Source organism: Rattus norvegicus, chromosome 1 (assembly GCF_036323735.1).
Source record: "Rattus norvegicus strain BN/NHsdMcwi chromosome 1, GRCr8, whole genome shotgun sequence".
Classification (NCBI taxonomy): domain Eukaryota; kingdom Metazoa; phylum Chordata; class Mammalia; order Rodentia; family Muridae; genus Rattus; species Rattus norvegicus.
Genome location: NC_086019.1, coordinates 124,968,899 through 124,981,651, shown reverse-complemented (window position 1 = coordinate 124,981,651; position 12,753 = coordinate 124,968,899).

Below are 12,753 nucleotides of genomic sequence, written 5' to 3'. Positions count from 1 at the left end.
TTCCATGTTCATTGGATATATTACTTTAATAGGTATAGAACACCTCATTTCTTTTTCTAAAACTAATCAGATCTTTCTAACGATAGTTATTTTTTTTCTAATCATTTCTAATAGGTAAAGTTCATAAAGTAGATATCTTTTTTTTTGGTTCTTTTTTTCAGAGATGGGGACTGAACCCAGGGCCTTGTGCTTCCTAGGCAAGCGCTCTACCACTGAGCTAAATCCCCAACCCCATGTAGATATCTTTCCAATCATTCTAATAAAGTTCTAATCCACTGTGATGGGTCATGCTCATAATTGTAGCACTGATAAACAGTGGCACACCTGTGCAGAAAATGTCAGCAGCAGCTGTACCTGGCAGCTCAAAAATCACACTCAGCAGGGCCCAAAAAGACAAATATGCCTCCTTGTAGAATGGGCAGAATCTACTAAATACATATTCAGACTAGACACACCTCTGTCTATTCTTGTCCTGTCAAGTGGAACCAGAGTCCATGTGAAATTACATTTATTTAATCTTTCTCATTTCACTGTCCCTGATACTGATGCAGCATACAGGGAGGGGGAGAGATACATACAAACTTTTATAGAAATATCTCTATTTACAGCAAGTTCTTGATTTACATAACTAGTTTTGAGATCTCCGAATTGATTGGTCCTAAACCCGTTCTTGTTATGAATACACACACTCAACCAATCTGAGACAAATGGAGCTAAGTCCCTGAACACCGGGTTGGTGCCAGTCAGGTTCCTGGCTGAATTCCAGCTCTCAGCCATTTCCAGACTCTAGCCAGGAACTGACTACATCCTACTTTGCCATGAAGGAGGACCATTATTAAGATGTGCCAGGAAACAGCCAATGGATTTCCAGTCGAGACAGGTACTTGCTAAGAGACTCCACACTCCTGCTGAATTACTTGCCTTTGTTTTCTGTTTAGGAAATGTGCTTCTGCTTCCTAATACACTGCTCTTTAAAATATACTGCTCACAAGGGTCATGGAGCCTGCATTCATCTGTGCTCGTTCCTTACCAAACTTCTGCTTGTTTAGCTTGGGGGTTTTGTGGTACTTTCCACGGTCAGTGTAGATGTTTTTGACTATTTTTTGTCTTTTCTTGGAACTTGTTTTCTCCTCCTGGGTTGACTCATTCACGCATGATATGAAGTTTATTTTTCCTAGTGTTACTGCATCTTGTTATACCCTGTTTCAGTTTTCTCTTTTTCTGAAGTTAAAAGTAGGAACAGTTGTTCTGTAGGAGATGGGAAATGGAGAGGAGGTTACAGAGAGGAGTGGAGGGAGAGGAGGTTGCAATTAGGATGCATTGTTTGAGAGAAGTGTAAATTAATATATCTATATCTATCAATATCTATCTATGTACCTATGTGTCTATTTATCTATGTATCTATGTATCTATGTATCTATCATCTATCTATCTATCTATCTATCTATCTATCTATCTATCTATCTATCTATGTATGTTTGGATTTTGGCCTTATCTGCCATAAATATGATTTTTCTCAGCCTTCATTATATAATAGTGACAAGGGAGGTACTGTTCCTCATATTCCATTCATGGACCTACTGTGAGGAGAACTGCTATCTATATATATATCTTTAATCTGGCAAACAAGGACTATGAGAAAAAAGTCAGAGCTGAAGCATTGACTGACCATTTTATGTTTTTTTTATTGAAGATGGGTTTTATTTCATAAAATATATAAAGATTATGGTTTCCCTTAACCAAATTTTTTTAAGATCATCCCATATCCCCACCCACCTAAACCTACACTTTTTCCTTCTCTTTCTAATGAGAATATAGACATGTATTTAATAATAATAATAATAATAATAATAATAATAATAACAATATAAACCAAATCAGAATAAGACAAAAGAAAGAAACAAGAAAACTAGCCAAAGGACAATCAGAATAGACACATACAGTTCAAAGGCATATATATTCAAACAAAATTAAGTGGCAAAAACCACAAAACCATAAGTTATTATCCATTATAGGCATGCGAACAAAGGACATGAAAGGAAAAAAACAAGAAAGAAACACCACCACCACCACCATCAACAACAACAACAAAACCAAACAAAACACTGAGTGAGCATTGTAAGAAAAAGGATCACCAAAATGCTATTGAGTGCTTTTTTGTATGCTATATACTTTTGAGTTTTGGACCTTTAAGGATAATTTGTATATGCAATCTGACTCCATCAGAAGAAACTAATTTTTCATTCACTTGCATTAATCAACTGGCAGATAGTGGTTTTGGGACAGGTCATGTACTGACTTTTTCTTGCCTAATATCCAATAATCTTCTGGAAGCATAGAACTGTAATGCTGGCATCAAGAGTATCACAGATTCTATGTTCTAATCCACACTCCTTTTTTCTAGTAAATGTTATTTCTGCTGTGTGGGAAACATTTTTGTTTACTCTTCCTATTATGGGCACTCTCGTTTTTATATCAGACAAGGTAAGAAGCCTGGTTATATCCTCAATGAAATAATTTTTACATGAAAATTTCATTTCTTTATATTTACTTTTGAAATTCTTATTTAATCACAACATATTCCTCTTGACTTTACTCTCTCCTCAACATTCCTATACCCATTTCCACTATCCTTCAAATTCAATTATTTCAGTTTATACTTCGTATATGTATTATGATGTGAATACCAAGACATGACCTTTCAACATTTTCAACAAGGTAGGAAAATTGGGAAGGAGAGAAATGGGATAAAGAAGGACAAAATGTTTGTTGGAACCTAGAAAATGTCTCAAAATCTCCTGGGATCTTTGGTTTGGATTAAATAAAATGGGTAGGAGGAGGTCACTATCACCCTGTAACTGAATGGTAGCTCCCTTTATATTTCTGTGGAAAGACCCAGCAGTGTCACTTAAAAATTTCATATGTCTTTCTCCTCAGCGGTGGACAAGAGTGAGTTTAGTTCATTGTGTACTAGATTCACCATACTGATAAGTTTGGAAAGATATTGAACTAGAAACCTGATTGGTGAGGGCACTGCATTTTAAAAACTAAGTTGTGTTTATGTCCACATGATTATGTAGCATCAAATCACAAGCATCAATTATTATATAAATAGTAATATAAATGTTTCAATAGTAATTCAACTAATAATATAAAATATTTTCATCATTAGATATAAGTGATATGCTATCCCTTAATTTGCCTGATCCATTTTGGAAACAGTTCAATATTACAATATATGTCATATACAATGAACTGTCTATGGCTAGTTCAATTTCTTCCTACCACTCCTGAGAAGCTTGCCATAACTCCACTCCTTATACCCAAGTTCTATACATTGATAGATGTTTATCAAGAGAAAAATTGTAAGCCTCTGGTACTTCACAGTCTAACTCTTTGTTTTGCTCCCATATATTTAAGTATGCTACCTACATATTGTCTTGTTTAGTATTACTATTTCTGGGATGAAATACCATTACAAAAAGCAACTTGTGGTAGAAAGAATTTATTTGGATTATACATTGTCTTAAGGTTTCTATTGCTGTAAATAGACACCATGGCCATGGCAAAACTTTTGAAGGAAAACATGTCACTGGAGCTGTCTTATAGTTCACAGGTTTAGTCCATTACCATCAAGTGGAAAAGCATAGCAGCGTGCAAGCATGGAGGTGGGTTTGTGGGGCTAAGTGTCCTGCAGCATTCAGGCAAAGAATTTAGGGAGGGAGGGATACTTATTCTTGATGTCCTCAAAATTACATTTTTTGCAACTCTTATAATGGGAAACATTTATTTAGTGCTGGCTTACAATTCAGAAGTTTAGTGCTTTATCATCGAGGCTAGAAACTTGGGAGTGAGCTGGCTGGAGAGATGGCTTAGAATTCTACATCCAGATCCCAAGGGTAGATCGCTCCTGAGAGACACAGCCAGAATTCAGCAAATACAGAGGCAAATGCCAGCAGCAAACCACTGAACTGAGAATAGGTCCCCCGTTGAAGGAATCAGAGAAAGAACTGGAAGAGCTTGAAGGGGCTCGAGACCCCATATGTACAACAATGTCAAGCAACCAGAGCTTCCAGGGACTAAGCCACTACCTAAAGACTATACACGGACTGACCCTGGACTCTGACCCCATAGGTAGCAATGAATATCCTAGTAAGAGCACCAGTGGAAGGGGAAGCCCTGGGTCCTGCTAAGACTGAACCCCCAGTGAACTAGACTATGGGGGGAGGGCGGCAATGGGGGGAGGGTTGGGAGGGGAACACCCATAAGGAAGGGGAGGGGGGAGGGGGATGTTTGCCCGGAAACGGGGAAAGGAAATAACACTCGAAATGTATATAAGAAATACTCAAGTTAATAAAAAAAAAAGTAAAAGAAGAAGAAAAAGTGAAAAAAAAAAGAATTCTACATCCAGATCCCAAGGCAGCAAAACAAAAATGACATTTGGCATGGCTTTTGCTTCTTAAACTTCGAAGCTCCTCACCCCTCTCTGCCAGAATAAAACACTTCTTGAAAAAGAGAGAGCGACATCTAATCTAGCAAAACCAGATTTCCTAATATTGACATTCCCGAGTAGCCTACAAGGATCATTTTCATTCACGCTCACACATTTTATTCTGTGGTCCCTGTAGTCCAACTTGAAGAGTCCTCATAGTCTATCATAGTGTCTGCACTGCTTGAAAGTTCCAAGTCTCTTCTGAGTCTCATGCAATCTCTGTACTGCAATCCTTGAAAAATTAGGTTAAATCTGGACTTTAAGTAATGTTGTTCTGAAAGGGGTTGATGTTTAAGAGGTAATCAATGGCTTGCTGTGGATTGCTGATGAAGTGGATGTATAGAGGTCAGACAACACTGCTGCTTCCAAGTCCATTTACCTATACTGGCTGATGGGCCATGTTGTTGCCACCTTTCGGTAAGAGCTAGAGATCGGAACTGTGATCACAAGAGGATAACTTCAGAAATCGTGGGTCAAATTAATGTTGTGTAATTCTTTTGCCAGTGAATGAGTATACTCATTTTAAAATTCTCCAATTGGAAATCAATAATCAGGCTATGTCTATTGGTGACCATTGAAGAGTGTGTATCTATTAAGTTCTTTCACCAAAAGCTTTCATCATCCCAAAATATTTGCAAAAATAGAATCAATGTTAGTCTGATTGTATTCAGGATGCCAACTGAACTCAACTCAACTCAATGATACAGTGTAATGTGTCATCATCATACAATCACACACCTAATGAAACAGACCCAGTGGAATTAGGAAGAGCCACCTCCACTCTGAATTTGACCACTCACCATATGAACCAGAAGGCCACAGACACTAATGAGGTATTCTTGTATTTAGCCAGAATGAAATCCGGGAATGAGCAGATAAAGGTTCAGGTTCCTTACCTTAATGGCTGCATTTCTCTATTGTTAGCTAAAGTAAGCACCCTGAAACACCTAGGTAGGAGACAAAAGAAATTGAGGACCTTCTATTCTGGAGAAATCTCCCAGTTTACACCAGACTCTTGCTTCCCATTACAAGGTTTGAGACTCTCTCTCTCTCTCTCTCTCTCTCTCTCTCTCTCTCTCTCTCTCTCTCCCTTTCTCTCTCACACTCTCCCTTTCCCTGCCTCCCCCTCTCCCTCCACCTCTTCCTCCCTCCTCTCCTGCCTCTGTCCCTTTCTCTGCTCTCTCTCTCTCTCTCTCTCTCTCTCTCTCTCTCTCTCTCTCTCTCTCTCTCTCTCCTCCTGAACACTTAATTTGGGATCCTATTTCTGTGACAAAACACCATGATTCTAAAACAACACTGTGCAGGACAAGGTTTATTAGGCTTCTAATTTGCCATGCATTCTAATTTGCAGTGCATCGTTAAGCAAATCAAGACAGGAACTCAATTAGGACAGGGACCTGGAAGCAGTTACTGATACAGAGGACATTGAGGGATGCTTCTTCTGTTTGTTTCACATCTATTCATTAGCCTGCTATCTTATTTAACCCAGGACTGCCAGCCGAGTGATCCACTACCCACAGAGAACTGAGACCTTCCCCTTTAACCACTAGTTAAGAAAATGCCTCACAGGCCTGCCTATGACCATTTTCTTAATTGAGGTTTTCTCCTCTCAGATGACTTTAGCTTGTGTGAATTTGTCATAAAAACACCTGTCATAGCCCTTAATGCATTATTTATTTACACATATACAGTCAATTACAGGCAACCATAACCAATACAAACCAACACACATAGCTTCAAGCTTCTGGTCCAAGGCTCTAGCCAGGGCTTGAGCAAAAGCTCCACTTCATAGAAGGGGAACTGCTCCTGCCTTTACAGAGCCACCCAGTAAAGTCAGGGCTACCTTCTGGTATTCTTTTGAGTTTTGTTTATAAAGATTCTGCTCCTGGTTAGTTTGCTGAAAATTTGTTCCTATGTCCAAGGGTACCAATTTTGATTAATATCGGTCCTTCCTACCTGAGACTCGAAATATTTATTTTATGATATACAAGAAAGAAGATTTCCTAAATTTGTCAATATTACAGAGAAATGAGAACTGCTTCTTACAACTTTTGCAAATACATTCCGTGAAGAATTGCTATATCAGTGTCAGCTCTTATCTGAAGACATGAGACTCTGACCGTTTAGTCCATGTCACTTTTTACATGCTTTACCAGGGCCAGGTATATCAATGATATATAGTGTTGGAATACTATTATTGACAGTCTACTGATTAAGAGTGCCAAAGATACACCTTTCCATTCCTGACTTTACTTTTGGGAATGAAATTGACACTGCTGTTTGGGAAATAATTAATCCCATACATTTACTCACTATTCTCCCTCTGTCTGCTCACACTTTTTCATTGATGACAGGCAAAGGAAGAAGTCTGCCCATACTTCCATGGACAGGATTTTACCTATAAAATGTCTTTGCTCTATTTGGCTTGTTACTTTGTCATTCTCTGACCAAGGTCTTCTCATTAGCAACCCATTACCCCTCCAGTGACTTTAGGTGTGCTCCACCTAAATCATGTACAGTAATGAATTTATATTATTTATGTGAGTTGCTCTTTTGAATCAAAATAATTTTTAAAAATTGTTTTCATCCTATAGTAATTTGTAACTCTTATACTTTTCATGTTAATTTTACTACCCACAAATTTATCTTCTTTTGGAGAATCTGAGAGGAAAGCAGAACCAAAGTGGTAGTCCACTGATGCAGAGATGAGACATCTCAATGGGGCATTTGATAAAAAAATGAGTGGCATGGATTATTTGTGGGGTTGCATTCATCTGAGTTAGGTACTTGTTGAACTATAGTTTAAATATTTTGACCTATGTCATTGTGGGATTTTTGTTGATGCAGGTATCCTTTTGTCACATTTCTTATTTGTCATTCCGTAAATAACATCATTTAGCCTTTTGTTTCACCGGCCTTGCCTCGATAAGGATTTATTTTAATTTCTGGTCTGTTGTCAATGTCCTGTCTTGGGCAAAAGATCATTTTCCTTATGTCTATTCAAGTAGAGAAAAACAGCAGGAACACAGGAACACATTTCTATACCTAGTTTAAAAATTCTTCCTTATCAATGCTCAATGCATTTTAAAATTGTATGAATAGTATTTATATTGGATGCTGTCAGATCCCACAGGCTCTCATTCTGTTTCTCAGGAAAGTCTTTAACACATATACTGCAGTGATTCTTCTGACCCAGACTCCAGTAAGTCTAACAGCAGAAAGCTTGGCAGATATTTCTTTAATATCCAACAGTCTTACTGTGCTTATAAAGTATGATTGGAATCTTACTGCTGAAGCTATGCCAGCTCTGCAGGTTCTTGAGGTGCTCACAATGTAGATGTCGGCCACCACATTTATACATGGATTATAGTGGAAAGCCAAATACTTTGTAACATTCAGTTTTTACTGTTGATTTGCTTGTCTTATAGATATGGACAAATGTTTTATTTATTAAATACATATGTAAAAACCAAGGCATAAAGGTTTGCACAAGCACTCCCAGTATATGGAGGAGAAGTGGCAGAAAGTTCTCTGAAATTTGTTGAGCAGCCAGCCTAGAATACTCAGAAAATTCTAGTCCATTGGAAAGTACCATGTCAAATAAAGCCAGAGTGGGTAGATATCTACAATGTAAAGAACATTTTCTGGACATGACAGGCCATTGATCACATGAAGTTCCAACATCTAATACTGAATGCACAAAACTTGTATCAAATCAAACCAGAAATATCCTGCTATGATTGTAGTCAGTAGGTACTCTTAAATGAGTAGCTATTGACATTTAAAGTAATGCTACAGATAGAAAAGTTGGGTTCTTTCATATGCACTTGTGTGTGTGAGCACACACATACACACACACACAGACACACACTTTACATTAAAAATATACATAGCTTTTTATCATCTCTTTTCTAACACTGCTCTTAAATTGTTTTCCAGTATGACATTTTAATATACTACATACTAATTGAAGATGTGGCTTGATCAGTTTGGGAAAACACCATTTCTATATTTCCCTCTACTGGCCTGTTACAGATTATTCTAACACAAAAAAAGATTAGATGCAGTGTGATAACTCATGGATATAATCATAATAATACTTGGGGAAACTGACACAGGGAAATTGCTTCTCTCACTGAGGCCAGATCAGACAGTTTTTTTTTCTTTTTCTTTCTTTGTTTTTTTTGGAAATGAAGGCACAAGAGAAGCAATAGTCGATTTTATCCTCTGGCTGTCATATGTCTGTGAACACCTCTATGGCCTCCTCACATCGAAAACTATGTGTGTGTGTGTGTGTGTGTGTGTGTGTGTGTGTGTGTGTGTGCGCGCGTGCGTATGTGTGTGTGATAACCACATACATACAAGCACACACTCTCTCTCTCACACACCCCCCACCACCATCACCACCACCACCAACAATAACACAAGAAGTATTAAATTGACATAGAATTTAACAGTTTTTTTATATTATCTCTAAATGATTTCCTGACCATCATGGCACTTCAGGATACTTCAGACATACTGAGTATATTGCTTGGCCAGGGTTCAAAATGAACATTTCTTTCATTAATGCAAGCAGCACGTTGCAGGACACTCTGAGGAAATAAAATTCTAATCAGGGGTGCAGGCTCACACATGCAATAACGGTCCTGGATGAAAGTGACACTGGCAGATAGCAAAGATTAAGCAGCAAGCTGTACTTGCCAGCCCGAAGGAGTCAGAATGAGAATGATTCAGACCAAAATGGACACTTTATAGTTAATAGCCAGTAAGTAGATTCAAGCAGCCCGATAAATGATCAGCCTGCAGGTGCCACTGGCTGTTTTTATTTGATGTTCATTTGAGCCAGAGACCAGATTTAATTATATTTTATTCATTTTCCTTTTAATTTCTCTGCTTCTGCTGCAGTGTAAGGGGGGGGGAGGGGAGAGAGATGAAACAATCGCTTTGATGTAAATCTCCCTAGATACAGTAGGTTTTTGATCTCCATCCCTTGGTTTGAGATCTCTCTCCTGATTGGTCCTACCTCCCTTCTCCTTTTGAATGCACACACTCAGCCAATCAAATGCAGACAGATCTAATAAAAGTGAGGGAGCACAGGGCTTTTGCAAGTCAGGCTCCTGCCTGGAGTCCAGCTCTAAGCTGGATCCAGGCTCTAGCCAGGGCTTGACTGCAGTCTGCCCAATAGAGAAGGGGGGACTGTGAGACCTGTAGGAGAATGAGCCAATAGAAGTGTAGGGTAAGTGATATGCGGTGGGATATTAGAATTTCCTGCAGCTATCTTTAGAGTCATTCAGTGCCCGATTTCTCTGTTTGGAAATTTATTTTGCATCTGTAGCCACTGATATATCACTTTCCATCACTTTTACACAGCCATCCATCTTGGATTTATCTGAAAGAAAGTGATTCATCTTAAATTTCAATATCTAACAGAGACTGGAGGCTTGATATTTCTCATAGTCCCTTCATAACCTGCTATGTAAATAGTTGCTATTTAATTACTTCTCTCAGTGACCCTACAGAACTTTGAAAATTGAGAGCTAAAATATTTATTAAAAAAGATCACATTTATGGTTGCAGAATCATTTCATACAATATATTATGATTTGAGTTTCTCCTTCCCACCCCTGCTAGGTACTCTGATAATCCATCCTCCCAAATCATTTCTATTTATTTCTCTGTCTTTATTTAGAAGATAAACAGATGTATGATACCATCACCACCACTAATTCACAAGAATAGGATAAATAAATTAAAAAAAATAGAAATAGCTAGGGTAAAAGTACAGTACACTTAGGTGTGAGACACACATGGTCACAATCATAGAAATTACATAAACACACCGAAGCACCAACCTTAATATGTAAGCAAGGAAACTGTCAGGTCAAAAAATGGCCCTGACAATGTGTTATGAGACAAAATTCCTCTATATATGAAATTGTGTGTTTTCTGTGGGAGTCATCCATCTCCAGTTAAGTCCTATCCTTTTGAGGAATTCTTATATGCAGTGAGACTCCACTGGAGAAAAAGAAATTTTATTGTTCTTAGTTATCAATTTGAGAGAGCTTTGGATTTGCAGATAATGTCTTTTGCTGGGATTCTCTTACCTGATACCCAGTGTCCATTCTTAAGGATTGACGAACTCTAACAGTAACATCCTCCTTTATTTTCATCCTGTTACCATCAATAAGTTTCACAGAGTATGTTTGCCAAACCAGGCATATATATCAACTGTTTTGTGGCAAATATATTTGCCTATATTTCCTCTTCTGTATCTGCTGTTATTTGAGATCTGATGAAGGAAATAAACAAACCATATCACCATAGAAAGAACCTTCCTCCCACAGTGTAATTTCTCTTTTATATTTTTTGTTGATTCTTGAGATTATGATTTTTTTTTATTTTTTTATGCTTTTTTTTATTTTTTAAACATCCCCCTCCCCCCTCCCCTTTCTTATGGGTGTTCCCCTCCCAACCCTCCCCCCATTACCGCCCTCCCCCCATAGACTAGTTCACTGGGGGTTCAGTCTTAGCAGGACCCAGGGCTTCCCCTTCCACTGGTGCTCTTACTAGGATATTCATTGCTACCTATGGGGTCAGAGTCCAGGGTCAGTCCATGTATAGTCTTTAGGTAGTGGCTTAGTCCCTGGAAGCTCTGGTTGCTTGGCATTGTTGTACTTTTGGGGTCTTGAGCCCCTTCAAGCTCTTCCAGTTCTTTCTCTGATTCCTTCAATAGGGGACCTATTCTCAGTTCAGTGGTTTGCTGCTGGCATTCGCCTCTATATTTGCTGTATTCTGGCTGTGTCTCTCAGGAGCGATCTACATCCGGCTCCTGTCGGTCTGCACTTCTTTGCTTCATCCATCTTGTCTAATTGGGTGGCTGTATATGTATGGGCCACATGTGGGGCAGGCTCTGAATGGGTGTTCCTTCAGTCTCTGTTTTAATCTTTGCCTCTCCCTTCCCTGCCAAGGGTATTCTTTTTCCTCATTTAAAGAAGGAGTGAAGCATTCACATTTTGATCATCCGTCTTGAGTTTCGTTTGTTCTAGGGATCTAGGGTAATTCAAGCATTTGGGCTAATAGCCACTTATCAATGAGTGCATACCATGTATGTCTTTCTGTGATTGGGTTAGCTCACTCAGGATGATATTTTCCAGTTCCAACCATTTGCCTACGAATTTCATAAACTCGTTGTTTTTGATAGCTGAGTAATATTCCATTGTGTAGATGTACCACATTTTCTGTATCCATTCCTCTGTTGAAGGGCATCTGGGTTCTTTCCAGCTTCTGGCTATTATAAATAAGGCTGCGATGAACATAGTGGAGCACGTGTCTCTTTTATATGTTGAGGCATCTTTTGGGTATATGCCCAAGAGAGGTATAGCTGGATCCTCAGGCAGTTCAATGTCCAATTTTCTGAGGAACCTCCAGACTGATTTCCAGAATGGTTTTACCAGTCTGCAATCCCACCAACAATGGAGGAGTGTTCCTCTTTCTCCACATCCTCGCCAGCATCTGCTGTCACCTGAGTTTTTGATCTTAGCCAATCGCACTGGTGTGAGGTGAAATCTCAGGGTTGTTTTGATTTGCATTTCCCTTATGACTAAAGATGTTGAACATTTCTTTAGGTGTTTCTCAGCCATTCGGCATTCCTCAGCTGTGAATTCTTTGTTTAGCTCTGAACCCCATTTTTTAATAGGGTTATTTGTTTCCCTGCAGTCTAACTTCTTGAGTTCTTTGTATATTTTGGATATAAGGCCTCTATCTGTTGTAGGATTGGTAAAGATCTTTTCAGAATCTGTTGGTTGCCGTTTTGTCCTAACCACAGTGTCCTTTGCCTTACAGAAGCTTTGCAGTTTTATGAGATCCCATTTGTCGATTCTTGATCTTAGAGCATAAGCCATTGGTGTTTTGTTCAGGAAATTTTTTCCAGTGCCCATGTGTTCCAGATGCTTCCCTAGTTTTTCTTCTATTAGTTTGAGTGTGTCTGGTTTGATGTGGAGGTCCTTGATCCACTTGGACTTAAGCTTTGTACAGGGTGATAAGCATGGATCGATCTGCATTCTTCTACATGTTGCCCTCCAGTTGAACCAGCACCATTTGCTGAAAATGCTATCTTTTTTCCATTGGATGGTTTTGGCTCCTTTGTCAAAAATCAAGTGACCATAGGTGTGTGGGTTCATTTCTGGGTCTTCAATTCTATTCCATTGGTCTATCTGTCTGTCTCTGTACCAATACCATGCAGTTTTTATCACTATTGC